At 39.2% G+C, this 14,343-nt stretch overlaps 1 protein-coding gene across 3 annotated transcripts in view; it reads right to left on the bottom strand.

Moving 5' to 3' along the window:
• The window catches only part of GALK2 (galactokinase 2), a 130,208-nt gene that overhangs the window by 54,220 nt on the left and 61,645 nt on the right, over positions 1-14,343 (bottom strand). The gene's annotated exons all lie outside the window — the stretch shown is intronic.

The following is a 14,343-nucleotide window of genomic DNA, read 5'->3' on the forward strand; positions in this document are numbered from 1 at the left end:
CCCCTCCCCCCAGCGTGCGTGCACATACTGTCTCTCTCAAAATAAATAAATAAACTTTAAAAAACCCAGTATCTCTTGTAAAAACAAAAAACAAATAGGGAAAGCAGTTTCTTCCATGTTTCTATTTGCTCCATCCCTCTCTAGACTAGTATCACCAAAAATCTCATATGGGTACTCATTCATTTCTCCCTTCATCTTCCTTTGTCTCCCCCACAGTGGACTAGTCTAGTCTCCACACAGCCAAAGTGGTGTCATCCAACTTTATCTTCCAGTCCAAAAGAAATGCTGTCTCTGTGGCATTTCCATTAAATGTAAAAATCAGAACTAGCATCGTCTAACCAGACACATCTTCCTCCAACCATGATGAAGAGGCCCAATACACAAACACAGTTCTAACCAAAATTGAATATGTCAAAATATGTGTTTAAGAATGTTCAATGGCTTCCTATTGAAATAATGAAATAAGTTCATTATTTCCTTAATGAAATAAGTTCAAGCTCCTCAATCTGGCATTTCAAAGCCTTCTAAAATGTGCAACCAATTTGCATATGAAATCATATGGTCTACCACTCTTTTCCAATTAGATTTGTCTCCATGACCATCTCACACATTTGTGCAAACTGGTATTACTTCCTGTCTTCTCTCATATAAATCCTATTTCCAGTCAATACCCAGCTTGCCGATTACCTAATATGGCCAAGTCACTGGGCTGACCACTTAAATCTTCCTCCAGCATAGTCTTCCTCAAATATTATTCCCACTATTGCATTCCCTTTCTCTGAGCTCCCCACTGTGACCCTTAGCCAGTGTGAAAAGTCACCTCCCCAATAACAGCCATATTTACCTGCTAAGTACCTGCCATTATCTCTTTGGTGAACAGTATCTCCTTTAAGTCTCCACACAGTCCTCTGCTTATCCTCCTTATAGATGAGGAAAATGGGACTTGGAGACATAGCAGAAAATGAAACAGCCATTTGAACCTCATCTGCCTGACTTCATAGCCTGTGTTCTTTTCACACTGGACTTCATTACCCTTCTCCTGGCCCCACCCCCCCTGGAGATAATTTAACCTATTTTTCACTACCTCAAAGGGATGTGAATGACAAATGAGATCACTAAATTTAAGTATTCTTGCTCTTAAGAAGAAAGAAACTGAAGCATGGAGAAATATATGCTTATTGATTTCTAAAATATTTGCTGTGTGGCAACAATAGGATACTTTTACTTTAAGTAGGATGTTAATTTTTCCAGGCTATCTATCTGGACAGAATTCAGAGGGACCCCAGACATCCCCAGCAGCTCTGTGTCAAGGAGAGTCTACCTGCAGGGATGTGGACATCCCTACACCTTGCTGAATTCTGACAGATGGATCCCATGACTGGACAGATGATGCCCAAGAGTTCTAAAGGTGAGTAAACAAAAGAAAATGAAGATAAGGAAGCTGAAAGATGAAAGAAAAGATGATTCACCTTATAGTCCCCTCAGAACACATGAGGAAATCAGTAGTAAATACGGAGGAAAGAAGCCAGTACCAGACATTTCTCAATCTTGATTAAAGCCCCAACGCTCCTGCCAACTAGCTGTTGTGACTTTAGATTTCACAACTTTTTCAAGTTTTCATTTTTTCATGTGCTATTAATAATAACAATAATATTTTTAGCAGTTAACATTTACTGAGCACTTGCTATATGCTAGGCATGGTTCTAATTACTTTGTATGAATTAATTATTTACTTCTTATAATGACCCTATAAGATAGATAGTATATACCCATTCTACAGTTGAGGAAACTGTGTACATTTATTAGCTGAGACTATGATAGTAATTACAAAAGGTGAAATTCAAACTCAAATTGTCTAACTCCAAAGCCTATACTCTTAATCACTATGCTATATAACCTCCCATCCATAATATGGAGAAAAATACCCACCTCTCTAGCCATGGGATTATTGTGATGATCCAATAAATTAAATAAAAATGCCTCGTAAGCTCTAAAGAACTATACAATTGTTAATTTTGTTATTTGTACAGGACGACTAAGGAATCATTTGATTTACACAAGTAGCTCAATCCCAAGTCAAAAGTAAAGACAGGTATAATTATTATGGAACACAGAACTATTTTTTAAAGTGTTTAGGAAAGATGGAGTGCCTTGGTGGCTCAGTCAGTTAAGCTTCCAACTTCAACTCAGGTCATGATCTCATGGTTCATGAGTTCGAGCCCTGCATCAGTCTCTCTGGTATCAGCACAGAGCCTGCTTGGGATTCTCTACCCTCCTCTTTCTCTGTCCCCTCCTCTGCTCATTCTCTCTCTCTCTCTCTCTCTCTCTCTCTCTCTCTCTCTCAAAAATAAATAAATAAAGTTTTTTAAAAAAATGTTTGAGAAAAGAGAGAACATAAAAGTTTCTGGATGTGCCTAGAATGAATTCAGCAATAGGGAGTAATGTGGCCTGAGGCAAACAGGAGAGTGTGTGCTCCATTTGAAGCAGTTCAGTCTAATGGTGGCAGGAGAAGGGGTAGAGTGAAGGGCCCTGCCTGCCTGCCTGCCAAACAAAACATGCCTGTAGTGGAAACTCCAACTGCAGGCCTACAGGCAGCTTTTCCAGTGGCTCTAGTCCTTCACCCCCATACAAAAAGCAAAAAGGTCAAATCCAAAATGGTTATGACATGTGAAGAAACTAGAAACAAAAGTTATTTTTAAATCTCAAATCCTGATTAAGGAAAAAAATTGCATGCTTCTGTAGGTCCATAGCCTTAGCCAGAGATGGCATGACCCAAACTCAGAAACCCATTAATGGAGGGACCTTACAGCAGGGGGTTTAATGGGAGCAGAGAATGCCTGTCACTCTGGGTGATGTGAGGGGTTCATGTGAGCCAGCCATGCCTTTTCTGTCCTTGGGGACCCGGGAAGCAGAACTATAAAAAAGTCCTCCAAGAGTTATGATCCTTGCAGAGAATTAAATCAACAATCCGTTCAGATTTGAAATACATAAAATATCAATAGATTTCATGAGAATAAGAAGGATCTGTCAAAAACTCATTAACAAAAGTGTATGGAAAGAAACCCATCAGAATTTCAAAGAACGATCATATGGAATTTGAGGACCCAATTCTATTTAGCAAAGGATAAAGTCATCTTTTTCATGGATGTCTAAGAGATTCTGAGGCTCCCCCACTTCTTTTATCTCCCCACACCACACACACACACACACACACACACACACACACACGTGCACGCACGCACGCACGCACACCCTGAGAACCCTTAGACAAGAATAGTAAAGCACTAAGTGAAAAGGGACTCATTCCTCTCCCTAACAATGTGTTCTCTTCTGCTCTTACACCTGAGTACTTCAGGAACTCCAGGTACCTCCAAACTAGTCACTTGTGGCATTTAGCTCTATCCCTTCCTGCAAAATACTAATGTCTGAGAATCTTTAGGGATGACAGTTTGACTGCATGAGGAAGTTTTCCAAAGTTTGTAGCCAATAAATTCATTTCTATTTTGACTCCTGCTCTATGGACAGTTAAAAGAAACCTGGCATTACCCAGAGACCTTCTTTTAAAGCTACTGCAGATAGTTAATGAAGTTAATTTATTCCTTTGTGTGTTCTTCTCTTGAAGCAGCCTGGGAAAGAATCAAAAGTCACATGGGTTCCCAAATTAAACAGTTTACCCATCTGTGGGCCAGTGGGGCACTGGTGAGAGGAGAAATAACAGGGTTAGATTTAATATTCACTGAGATGAGCTAAAGATTCATGAATGCATTGCCTAGCTAAATCTGGATACTTGTAAAAACAATGTTAATACAAAAAGACTCAAGATATTAATGCAGTAAACTCTACCTTCATTTAACAGTTTTACTAATGATATTGTTAAAACTAAAATGATCACATAGACAGGAAGTGTTAATCTCTTTGAGTCAGTTAGCTGTGACTATGAGAAGCCTCTCTATTCAGAACACAAGACCCTAACCAAGACAGCATCATCCAGCTATTGTTGGCCACCCCAAGTTCAAGTCAAGAGAAAGGAAAGAGGGACACCTGGGTGGCTCAGTCAGTTAAGCATCGGACTCTTGGTTTCTGCTCAGGTCATGATCTCACAGTTCGTTAGTTCGAGCCCCACATCAGGCTCTACACTGATAGTGCAGAGCCTGCTTGGGATTCTCACTCTTTCCTTCTCTCTCTGCCCCTCCCCTGCTCTTGTTGTTCTCTCTCTCTCTCTCTCTCTATCTCTATCTCAAAATGGATAAACTTAAAAGAGAGAGAGAGAAAGGAAGGAAATGAACAGCCCCATTCATTCACTCAACAATCCCTTAAACAGTATCCCACAGATAAGTGGGAAGGCCAGTGTCTTCCCTCTAGGACCTCACAATATTGATATTGCCTTCAGGTTAACAAGTCCTTCAAAAGAAAGTGTAAGAGTAGTTTACTTCTGTTTGACCCTATAGGTCATCTGTCCACCCACCTCCACCCTGCTATCTGCTCCAGGAGGCTGCCCAGAATAAACTATAACAAGGTACTCTTATGCACTCTGCTTCCCATTGGGTTCTTCCAACAGAGAGCTCTGGCAAGAAATGGGAAATTGAAAGTGTGGAGGAAGAATAGTGAGGTTGGATCCCTCCCTGCCAAGGTCACTTTCAGGCTCAAGGGCAGTAACAACTCACCACTAGTCCTAGGTTTCCCCTACACCTATACCTTTGTAAATTGTCCTTAATTATGGACTGTGCCACCCGTTTTCTATTATGACCCTGACTGATATATCTAGATAAGATGGAAATATTAATGGCCCCACTGACTTTTCTTTACATCAAATATGTTCCCTATTTTTCCGCCTGCAATACTTCTCCATCTTAACTTTCAAAATGCCTGGCTTCTTAGCTGGGGCTATTTTCAGTGTTCTCCAAACTGGCAAGCCTATTAGGCAGAGCTGAGCCAAGTAGGAGAAACTCTTCATGAAATAGCACCAAGGTAAGCCTAAAAGACTGATGTAGCCTTGGTTCGTTTTGTAATGTGGCTGATGACCAAGCTCTAAGTTGGACGCTTTGTAGTGTTCTTAAATTTAAAAAAAAAGGAAAGAAAAGAAAAAATAGTCTTGTTTTAATTAAAAAAAAAAAGGAGGCTATTATTATTTCTTCTTCACATCTCTAACTCAAAGGTTTGTAACTCAAGGAGATTAGTCACTTTTACATTTTTTTACTTCAAGAAAAGTTGCCTGAGGACAATGAGGGCCAGTTCCCAAAATGCACACAGCAGATGCATCTGATCCTGGTAGTTCGGAGTAAAGAAGTTCCAGTAAATAATGCAGGGAAGAAAAAAGAAGGAGGTCAAATATTTAAAAGCTCTGATACTACAAAGAAACAACAGTGAGGAGGGTTCTCAAAAGTAAATCTGAAAAACCTGCTAAAATCTCTAGAATCAAAGAATATGCACCAAGCACTCACAAGTGTGTATCACAGACAAAAAAGAAAAAAGAGCCAAAGTAGACTCCTCCATCTGTGTACATTGGAGAGAACATAACCTATCGAACCTGGAGAAGGCTAGTAGTTGGAGTGCATGGCTCTAAAAATATCTGAGGTGCTTAGTGAGGGCAAAAGCAGTCTTTAAGTCAACTCCCTCCCTGCCATCTACATTATGGAGGGACCCAGATTCAGAAAGGAGACTGTCAACAGACAGGAACCCAGTATTTTATGTAAAACAGTTTGGGATCCCAGGTCCATGGGGATCCTGATAAAATGCCTATGCTAGGTTTCTTCTGGACCTCAACCATTGCTGCCTGTGCTGGATGAGAGAAAACACTCTGAGGTGCACGGTAACATGCAACCTTTGCTATTTCTCCAAATGATCCTAGATAAGCATATGTGTGTGGCAAGAGTATTAAAATACTAACACGAATCTAAAAGATAATAATGAGATGCAAAGGGAGGAATTAGAGAGCTGTGCTACTATGGGGGCCTGAGACACAAGATTGGTGTCACCCGGGGACTGATTAGATGCACAGACTCAGGCCCTACTACTCCAGACCTGCTGAATCAGCATATGTAGCTTAACAAGAATCCCCTCCATCCCACATTAAATTTGAAAGCACTCCTCTAAATTACTTCCTACACTGAGGCTTTCTTAATAAAGTTAGCTGACAGGGAAGAATGAGAAGAAGAAAGGGAAGGAAGCCAACAAATCAAATGTCTTTTAAGGCCAGACACTATGCAGGGTATTTTACAAGTGTCATGTTATTTAGTCTCCAAAACTACCTTGAAATGTCGGAATTATAATTGCTATTTTATAGAGAAAGAAACTGAGACTCAAAAAAGGTCAATAAGCTAACCTAAGATTCAGAGCCTGAGCACTCCAGTTCAAAGTCTATGAGACTACCTTGTTCCCCTGCCTCAGGCAACAGAGGTTCTGTCTGGATGCTGGGCCCTGGTAAGCAGATGGAGCCAAATTTGTGCATACCTGGACTGAACATTCCTTCTGTTGGAATGAACAATGAAGTGGGCCATGAGCCCTAGGATGCAGACATTTCTGAGTCATCATAATTTCACTCCATTTTATCCTCAAGAAAAAAAAAAAAATCCATCTTGCTGGATGGTCTGGGTCTTGAGGGGTTTAGGTACTTTCCCATTACCCATCTCCAAATACAATCCCAAGTACCTCCCTCCCAAACAGCCTCAACCTACAGTGATCTCAGTATAAGGCTGACACCTTGGTATGATTTCTGCAGCCTAATAATAATAGCAGCTAACACATTGAGACAGACACTGCTCCAAGCACTTTTCATGAACTATCAAATTTCAAATCCATGAGGGAGGTTTTTATTACTAAATCCATTTTATAATGAGGACACTGAAACATAGAGAAGTTAAGTAAATTGCCCAAGATTATTCAGCTAGTAAGTGGCAGAGTCAGGATTTGAACTCAGAGTTTTGGCTCCACACTTTTGACCACAATACTACTCTTTATCCCCAGGGGGAGCAGAATTTCAGAGATGGACCAGAACCCCAAATTCAGGAGCCCCCAAAAGCCCTCCCTGTGTATTTTATCACTCACTAGCACAATTAATTCAATCCCTTTGTTTAATTCTAAAAAAGAAAGAAAGAAAGAAAGAAAGAAAGAAAGAGCAGCAAACACATACCAAGTAACTATTACTGGGCTGGGCTGGCGGGGGCATGGATGGGGGTGGGGAGAACTGCCAAAAAAAAAAAAAAAAAAAGTTGTGGCAAGACAGCAGAAGGCAGAAACCCAGCCAGTCTGATGGAATCAGACAAGAATATGACCCAAGTCACTGCTACTAAATACCAAAAGGGCCTCCAATGCCTGTGGTAAAGGCTGGTGTCGCTCACTTGGCTGACAGACCATTTATTTTGGCTCTGACCTTTGAAAGACATTAAATAATGATGATAATAATGGATGGGCAGTAGGCCTGCAATCTCTGTGGTTTGGCAAGTGTTTCCTGGAACTGCACGTCCCTTCCCGTGGTCAAAGGGACGCTCCCATTCCCACCCCAGGGGAAGGTTCTTCATAGAGTTTTGAGCAGCACAGTCCTGTCCCACCCTCAAGGTCCAAACTGCAGGAATTCTGACTGTAAACCAATCTGGACTCTCGGGAGGAAGGTAAAGAAGAGTCTGGGGCATTAAGTATGATTTACTACCCAGCATAATCATAATTGTTAAAATTAACACTTGTTAGCTTTCTTAGTATGACTCCAATGGTACAGAAATCGACCCAAACCAAAGATAAAAAAATAAGTGCCATGGACCATAATCAAAATCAACCAAATCCATAACTCAGTGTACACATTTGCCTTGGAGAAAGGGTCCTATGTGTACAATATTCAATTCACAAAGACTATGACATGGAGTATGAAGAATCTTTAGCATCAGGAAATGGTAGAGAGTGTTAAAAGAGTTTTTACAAGGGAAGTAAATTGATTTTACTGAGTTGTGCTCAAATGTTATGCCAAAAGCATCTACCAAGGTCAGAATAAGAAGCAGTCATGTAGTCATATGAATATCACTGTTGCATTTGAGATTGATGGAGAGGTCATTTTCATTATATTTTGTGTGCTATAAAGAATCCACATAAGAAACACTTTTTGGAATTTAATACCCCCAGGGAAAACATAACCTCTTTTGAAGAACTGATATGATTTCTCTGTTCTGGTCACAAGACCTGTATAACTTCCTATGTTTCCTTGTTTACTTTGGCTTCCAGGAATCTCAGTAAATATTATTAAACAAAACACAATTACATATCAAGTAACAGTTTTGACAATTACATTAAGTAATGAGCAGTCATTAACAGGTATATTTTCACTCTTCTTTCCTTTGCCCTAGTTTTCTATTCCTAATTTAATACCCTTATTGAATAAAGATTCTTGGTCATATAATTCTTAAGATTTTTTTCAAAATGAAGTAAATAGGCACTTGGAACAAATAAAAGAAAAACTTGAGACCTAACAGGCATCAGGTGGAATAGTCATGTCATGAGGGGCAATGAAAACAATAGTACATTCTAAGAAGGGAAAGTAAAAATAGCAATGAGGTCCAGTAACCACATTCTTGAAGGGATAGTTAAAAGAATAGTAGATATGTCACCCAAAGAAAGAGTAAGAGAAACCAGGAGAACTGCCTTCAAACTTTGAAAGACTCTAATAGCAAAAGGAGAAATAGACCTATGAGTACAGAGAACAAACTGATAGTTGCCAGAGGGAAGGGAGTGGGGGATGGGAAAATGGGTGAAGGGGAGTGGGAGATACTGTTATGGAATGAATACATCATGGAGACGAAAGGTACATGATAGGGAATACAGTTAACAGTGTTCTTAGAGTCTTGTACAATGACAAATGGTAGCTATGCTTGTGAGCACAGCATAATGTATAGAGTTGTTAATCACTATGTTGTACACCTGAAACTAATATGACATTGTATATCAACTATACGTCAATAAAAAAGAAAAGGAAAAAAGAAGACACCTGTCTTCTCCCGGGCCATTAAAAAGAAGGAGGGGCACCTGGGTGGCTCAGTCGGTTGAGCATTCGATTCTTGATTTCAGCTCAGATCATGATCTCATGATTCATGGGTTCAAGCCCTACAAAAAATACTATAAATATTGTGTTCAACAAGATGCAGATAAAAACAGAAGCCCTGGGGACTCTGCTGTGACTCAAGGAACTCCTGCTTGCTTCACAAAATATTGCCAAGGGAAGATCACCAGTCCAAGGACAGCCTGATCCAAAGGGCAGAAAAACTGACTAAAAAAAACCTTGTCCATTGTGGGAATGCAAGCTGGTGCAGCCACTCTGGAAAACAGTATGGAGGTTTCTTCAAAAACTAAAAATAGAACTACCCTACAACCCAGCAATTGCACTACTAGGTATTTATCCAAGGGATTCAGGTGTGCTATTTCGAAGGGACACTTGCACCCCCATGTTTATAGCAGCACTATCAACAATAGCCAAAGTATGGAAACAGCCCAAATGCCCATCGATGGATGAATGGATAAAGAAGATGTGGTATATCTTTACACACACACACACACACACACACATATATATATATTATATATATATAATGGAGTATTACTCGGCAATCAAAAAGAATGAAATCTTGCCATTTGCAACTACATGGATGGAACTGGAGGGTATTAGGCTAAGTGAAATTAGTCAGTCAGAGAAAGACAAACATCATATGACTTCACTCATATGAGGACTTTAAGAGACAAAACAGATGAACATAGGGGAAGGGAAACAAAAGTAATATAAAAACAGGGAGGGGGACAAAGCATAAGGGACTCATAAATATGGAGAACAGAGGGTTACTAGAGGAGGTGTGGGAGGGGGATAGGCTAAATGGATAAGGGGCATTAAGGAATATTAATCATATATAAATTAACAATATAAAATCATTGTTGCACTATATGCTAACTAATTTGGATGTAAATTTAAAAAAATAAAATGTAAAAAATAAATAAAAATATATAATATGATGTAATGTAATAATTAATAACATAATGATATTATATAATATATAATTAATACATCAACCATAATACAGTATGTAAAATATTATATAAAACATAAAATAATTTAAAATAACATAAAATATATAAAATATACAAAAATATATACTATTTTTGATTTGGCTTTTTATTATTTTATGATTATAAAGTCTTTGCTCTTGGAAAGTAAAAAAGCTATAGAAAAATTTGATACATTTTCCCCAGTTAAAAAGACACAACATATTTCTCAGCAATTAAACCTAATAATGACTACAGATACAATTTCAGCTGTTAATTGATTAAATTGTAATAAAGGAAAAAACAAACAAACAAACAAAAACAAAAACCTTGTCCATTGGAAAATAAATGTCTGATTGCAATCTCTTTCTCTAGATTTTCACTCCTTGTTGGGTCCCTACATGTAGTCATTTCTGACACTCCCTTAAATTATAAATGTTATAAACACTGTGTTCAACAAAAGACTAAGATGAAAATAGAAACAATATGGAAATGATATTGCATATAAGCATTCTGCTGAATGTAAGTATAGAAATGTCAAACAATGGTTTAGCAAGCTCTTGGCCTAAGGTTTCAGAGGAACAGCAAATAATTTCTTTTTTTTTAAAGTTTATTTATTTATTTTGAGAGAGAGAGAGCATGTGAGAGAACGCACGCATTGAAGAGAGAATTCCAAGCAGATTCCACACCATCAGCGCAGAGCCTGATGGGAGGCTCAAACTCATCAACTGTGATATCATGATCTGGACCGAAATCAAGAGTCAGACACATAACTGACTGAGCCACCCAGGCACTACAGGGCAAATAATTTCTAATGGAAGAGGAACCAACCTAGCCCAGGAGATGTTTCCAATTGGTAAGGTAACTTTTTACAAAATACATCCACTTTACACCCTGCCAACACATGGAACAAGAGACACTAATGTTGTCTAAGGGGGGGGGGGGGTGGCGGGTAGAGAGACCAGGAGAAAAATACAAAGATAGTTTCCAAGAGATACTGGTAAGGATAGGCCCTGGCTGCTTTGCAAGGTGGGAAATCGGCTCTCTGCCGTTGGACCAAACAGCAACTTGCAACATCAATCACAGTCCTGACCACCTGTGCCTTAGATGGCAGCTCTGCTCACTTTCCCTTTTCACCTCATGAGTCTTTCCTTCCACTTCTTTTAGGAGGATTTGTATATTACTTATTTTTTTTATTTTTTTAATGCTTATTAATTCTTTTGAGAGAGAGAGAGAGTGAGGGGCAGAGAAAGGAGAGAGAGAGTTAGAGAGAGAAAGAATCCCAAGCAGCCTCCATGCTATCAGCGCAGAGCCCGATGTGGGGCTTGAGCTCATGAACCGTGATCCTGATCTGAGCTGAAATAAAGAGTTGGATTCTTAACTGACTGGGCCACCCAGGAGCCCCTGTATATTACTTATATCTATTGCTGAAGTTTTAGCTTTTCAAAACATGGTGGAATATTCTGGGCTTTTTGTTAATATGTGACATATACTATTCAAACGAGGTCATTTTTGGGGCGCCTGGGTGGCTCAGTTGGTTAAGCGTCTGACTTCAACTCAGGTCATGATCTCACAGTTCATGGGTTCGAGCCCTGCATCAGGCTCTATGCTGACAGCTCAGGGCCTAGAGCCTGCTTCACATTCTGTGTCTCCCTCTCTCTCTGCCCCTCCACTGCTTGTTCACTGTTTCTCTCTGTCTCTCAAAAATAAATAAATGTTAAAAAAAAAATTAAACCAGGTCATTTTTGCCTGCCACCTCCTGCTCAGCTTCCACATCTTGACTTACTTCACAAGGCCTTTCCTAAAACTACCACTCCCCATATAAATTGGGTCCTTCCTGTTTTTCTTTCTCATAGTCTGTTACTGTCATAGTATTTATCACAATCTGTGTAAAGATACGTTTGTTTAATATTGGTCTCCCCTCCAAAAATAGTTTCAAACAGAGAGGGAGGCAAATCATAAGAGACTCAAATACAGAGAACAAACTGAGGGTTGACGGGGGGGTAGGGGAGAGGGGAAAATGGGTGACGGGCATTGAGGAGGGCACTTGTTGGGATGAGCACTTGGTGTTGTATGTAAGCAATGAATCATGGGAATCTACTCCCAAAGCCACGAGCACACTGTATACAATGTATGTTAGATAACTTGACAATAAATTATATTTTAAAATAATAATAATAATAATAATAATAATAATAATACTGATCTCCCCCATTTGTCCCAGCTGCATGAGGTGAGGGACAATGTTCTGTTCACTCCTGCATCTCTAATACCTAAACTATTCGTTGATAAATGAATATTGAATGAATGCATAAACAAATGAATATATGATGTCAGTGTCTCATTCCCCTACTAATCCACCATATTTGGAAACAAAAATATGCCCCTAATAAATGAATATGTATGAAATAAAAACTCTGGAACTGCTCACTACTCAGCCATTGCATGACATTGGAACATCTTGGAGATTGGAGTACTACTTTCTCTCTTTTGCTTCATTTAGAGTTTGTTTTTCCTTACACTTCCATAGGCTGATATACAGAAAACAAAAATCCAGAAAACTCATTATTATGAGTTTTCTGGATTTTACTGGATTTTTCTGGATTATAATTTCCAACCTCCAACTGTGATAATGACATAAAAGAGAGAAGGATTTCACTTCTTTCATTTTTCTCCTTTATTTCACGGAACATGTGCCAGTGATTATCAAAATACCTACAATGTCAACAACATGAAAAGGAAGAAATAAAGGACCCAGAAAATTCTCCTGAATAAAAACAATTTGTCATCAAATAAATGACACTATGTGTAGAAGTAAAAGGAGTTGAGTGATAAAACCACTCAAGACACTCCCCAAAGAAGATTTCTCAGTATGTTACTGGGAACTCCTGCTGCTCCATCTTGGATGGAGTCCTTGAGACAGAAGAGCTTTACCCCTTTACTTTGCTCCTATCCCCTTTCTTCAAACTGGTCTTAGGCCCATGAAAATTTTAGTAAACCTCTTAGAGCAATGCTTTCAGACAATTGGTAGCAACCAATTAGCTGATCATGAAATCAATTTAGTCAGTCAAAGTAAGCTTTTAAAAAGAAGGAAATGGAATGGAGTAGAAATCATTGCACTTAGAAAGGGTCTGTATTGTTTGGTGGAACTGCTCGGAGTATGTTTGACCATGTGTCTTATACATGCAATGAAAAACATGTTTTACTGTGAGTCATGGTTTAAAAGTTTGAGAAATTGAGGTGCCTGGATGGCTCAGTCAGTTTAGCATCCAACTTCAGCTCAGGTCATGATCTCAGACTTCATGAGTTTGAGCCCTACATCAGGCTCTGCGCTGACAGCTCAGAGCCTGTAGCCTGCTTCAGATTCTCTGTCTCTCTCTCTCTGCCCCTCCCCAGCTCTCTCTCTCTCAAAAAAAAATAAACTTTAAAAAAAAACTTTTTTTTAATAAAATAAAATAAAAGCTTGAGAAACTTTGACTTAGAGTAATTAACTAACAGTAGGGGAAATCTCAGATAGCAAACTACAGATAGGTAATTTATAGGTCAATGCTTATTTATGAATCCTGCTTTCTTCCTTTCATTGAATGTTAACAAATGCCTACAATCTGCACAGAAAATCTGATTCCTAATACTTTCAACTTTAAACTATGTTGGGATTCTCTGGTCCTTTCTAGTGAGGCTAAAAATCTAACTGCTCAGAGTCAGGCCACTGCAGCCCTATCTTCAGTTACAGGAATGTGTGAAGGCCTCTTAGAGATTCTGCCCAGCTCCTCCTTAATCTGTCCTTGCCAGAGTAAAGCCTTTCTGAATTTGCCCCTATCTGGTAAGTGGATATTTTGTTTTTCCTAGCCACCCTTTGCAGCCCCTCCAACTATGATTGAATCCTAATTTTTTCTTTCCTCATTCAGTTCCCCCAATTTACCCTTTGTGATATAATAAAAAAAAATAAATGATTTTTGTCCTGGTTCCTGGCACATAGCTACTAAAGTCTTGGAATCTCTGGAGTGTTTTTTGTATAATAATGAGAATGGTGGCTAAGGGCTCTCAGATAGCTTCAGGATGGGGGCTGGCCTCAAGAAAGACCAAGGTATGGGTTAGGGGGTTGGAACTATCAGCCCACCCACCCCGTTTGGGGAAGGAAGAGAGGCTAGAAATTGAGTTAATCACCAATGGACAATGATTTAATCAATCATACCTCTGTAATGAAACCTCCATTTAAAAAACCCTAAATAACAGGGTTTAGAAAGCTTTGGGTTGGTAAACACATGAGGTGCTGATAGGTTGGCACACCCAAAAAAAGGCATAAAAGTTCTGTACAACCCCTTTGTCCCA

The sequence above is a fragment of the Lynx rufus genome, unplaced genomic scaffold (genome assembly GCF_022079265.1).
Source record: "Lynx rufus isolate CCGP_SWC_20201006 ecotype Redwood Valley unplaced genomic scaffold, mLynRuf1.p SCAF_13, whole genome shotgun sequence".
Classification (NCBI taxonomy): domain Eukaryota; kingdom Metazoa; phylum Chordata; class Mammalia; order Carnivora; family Felidae; genus Lynx; species Lynx rufus.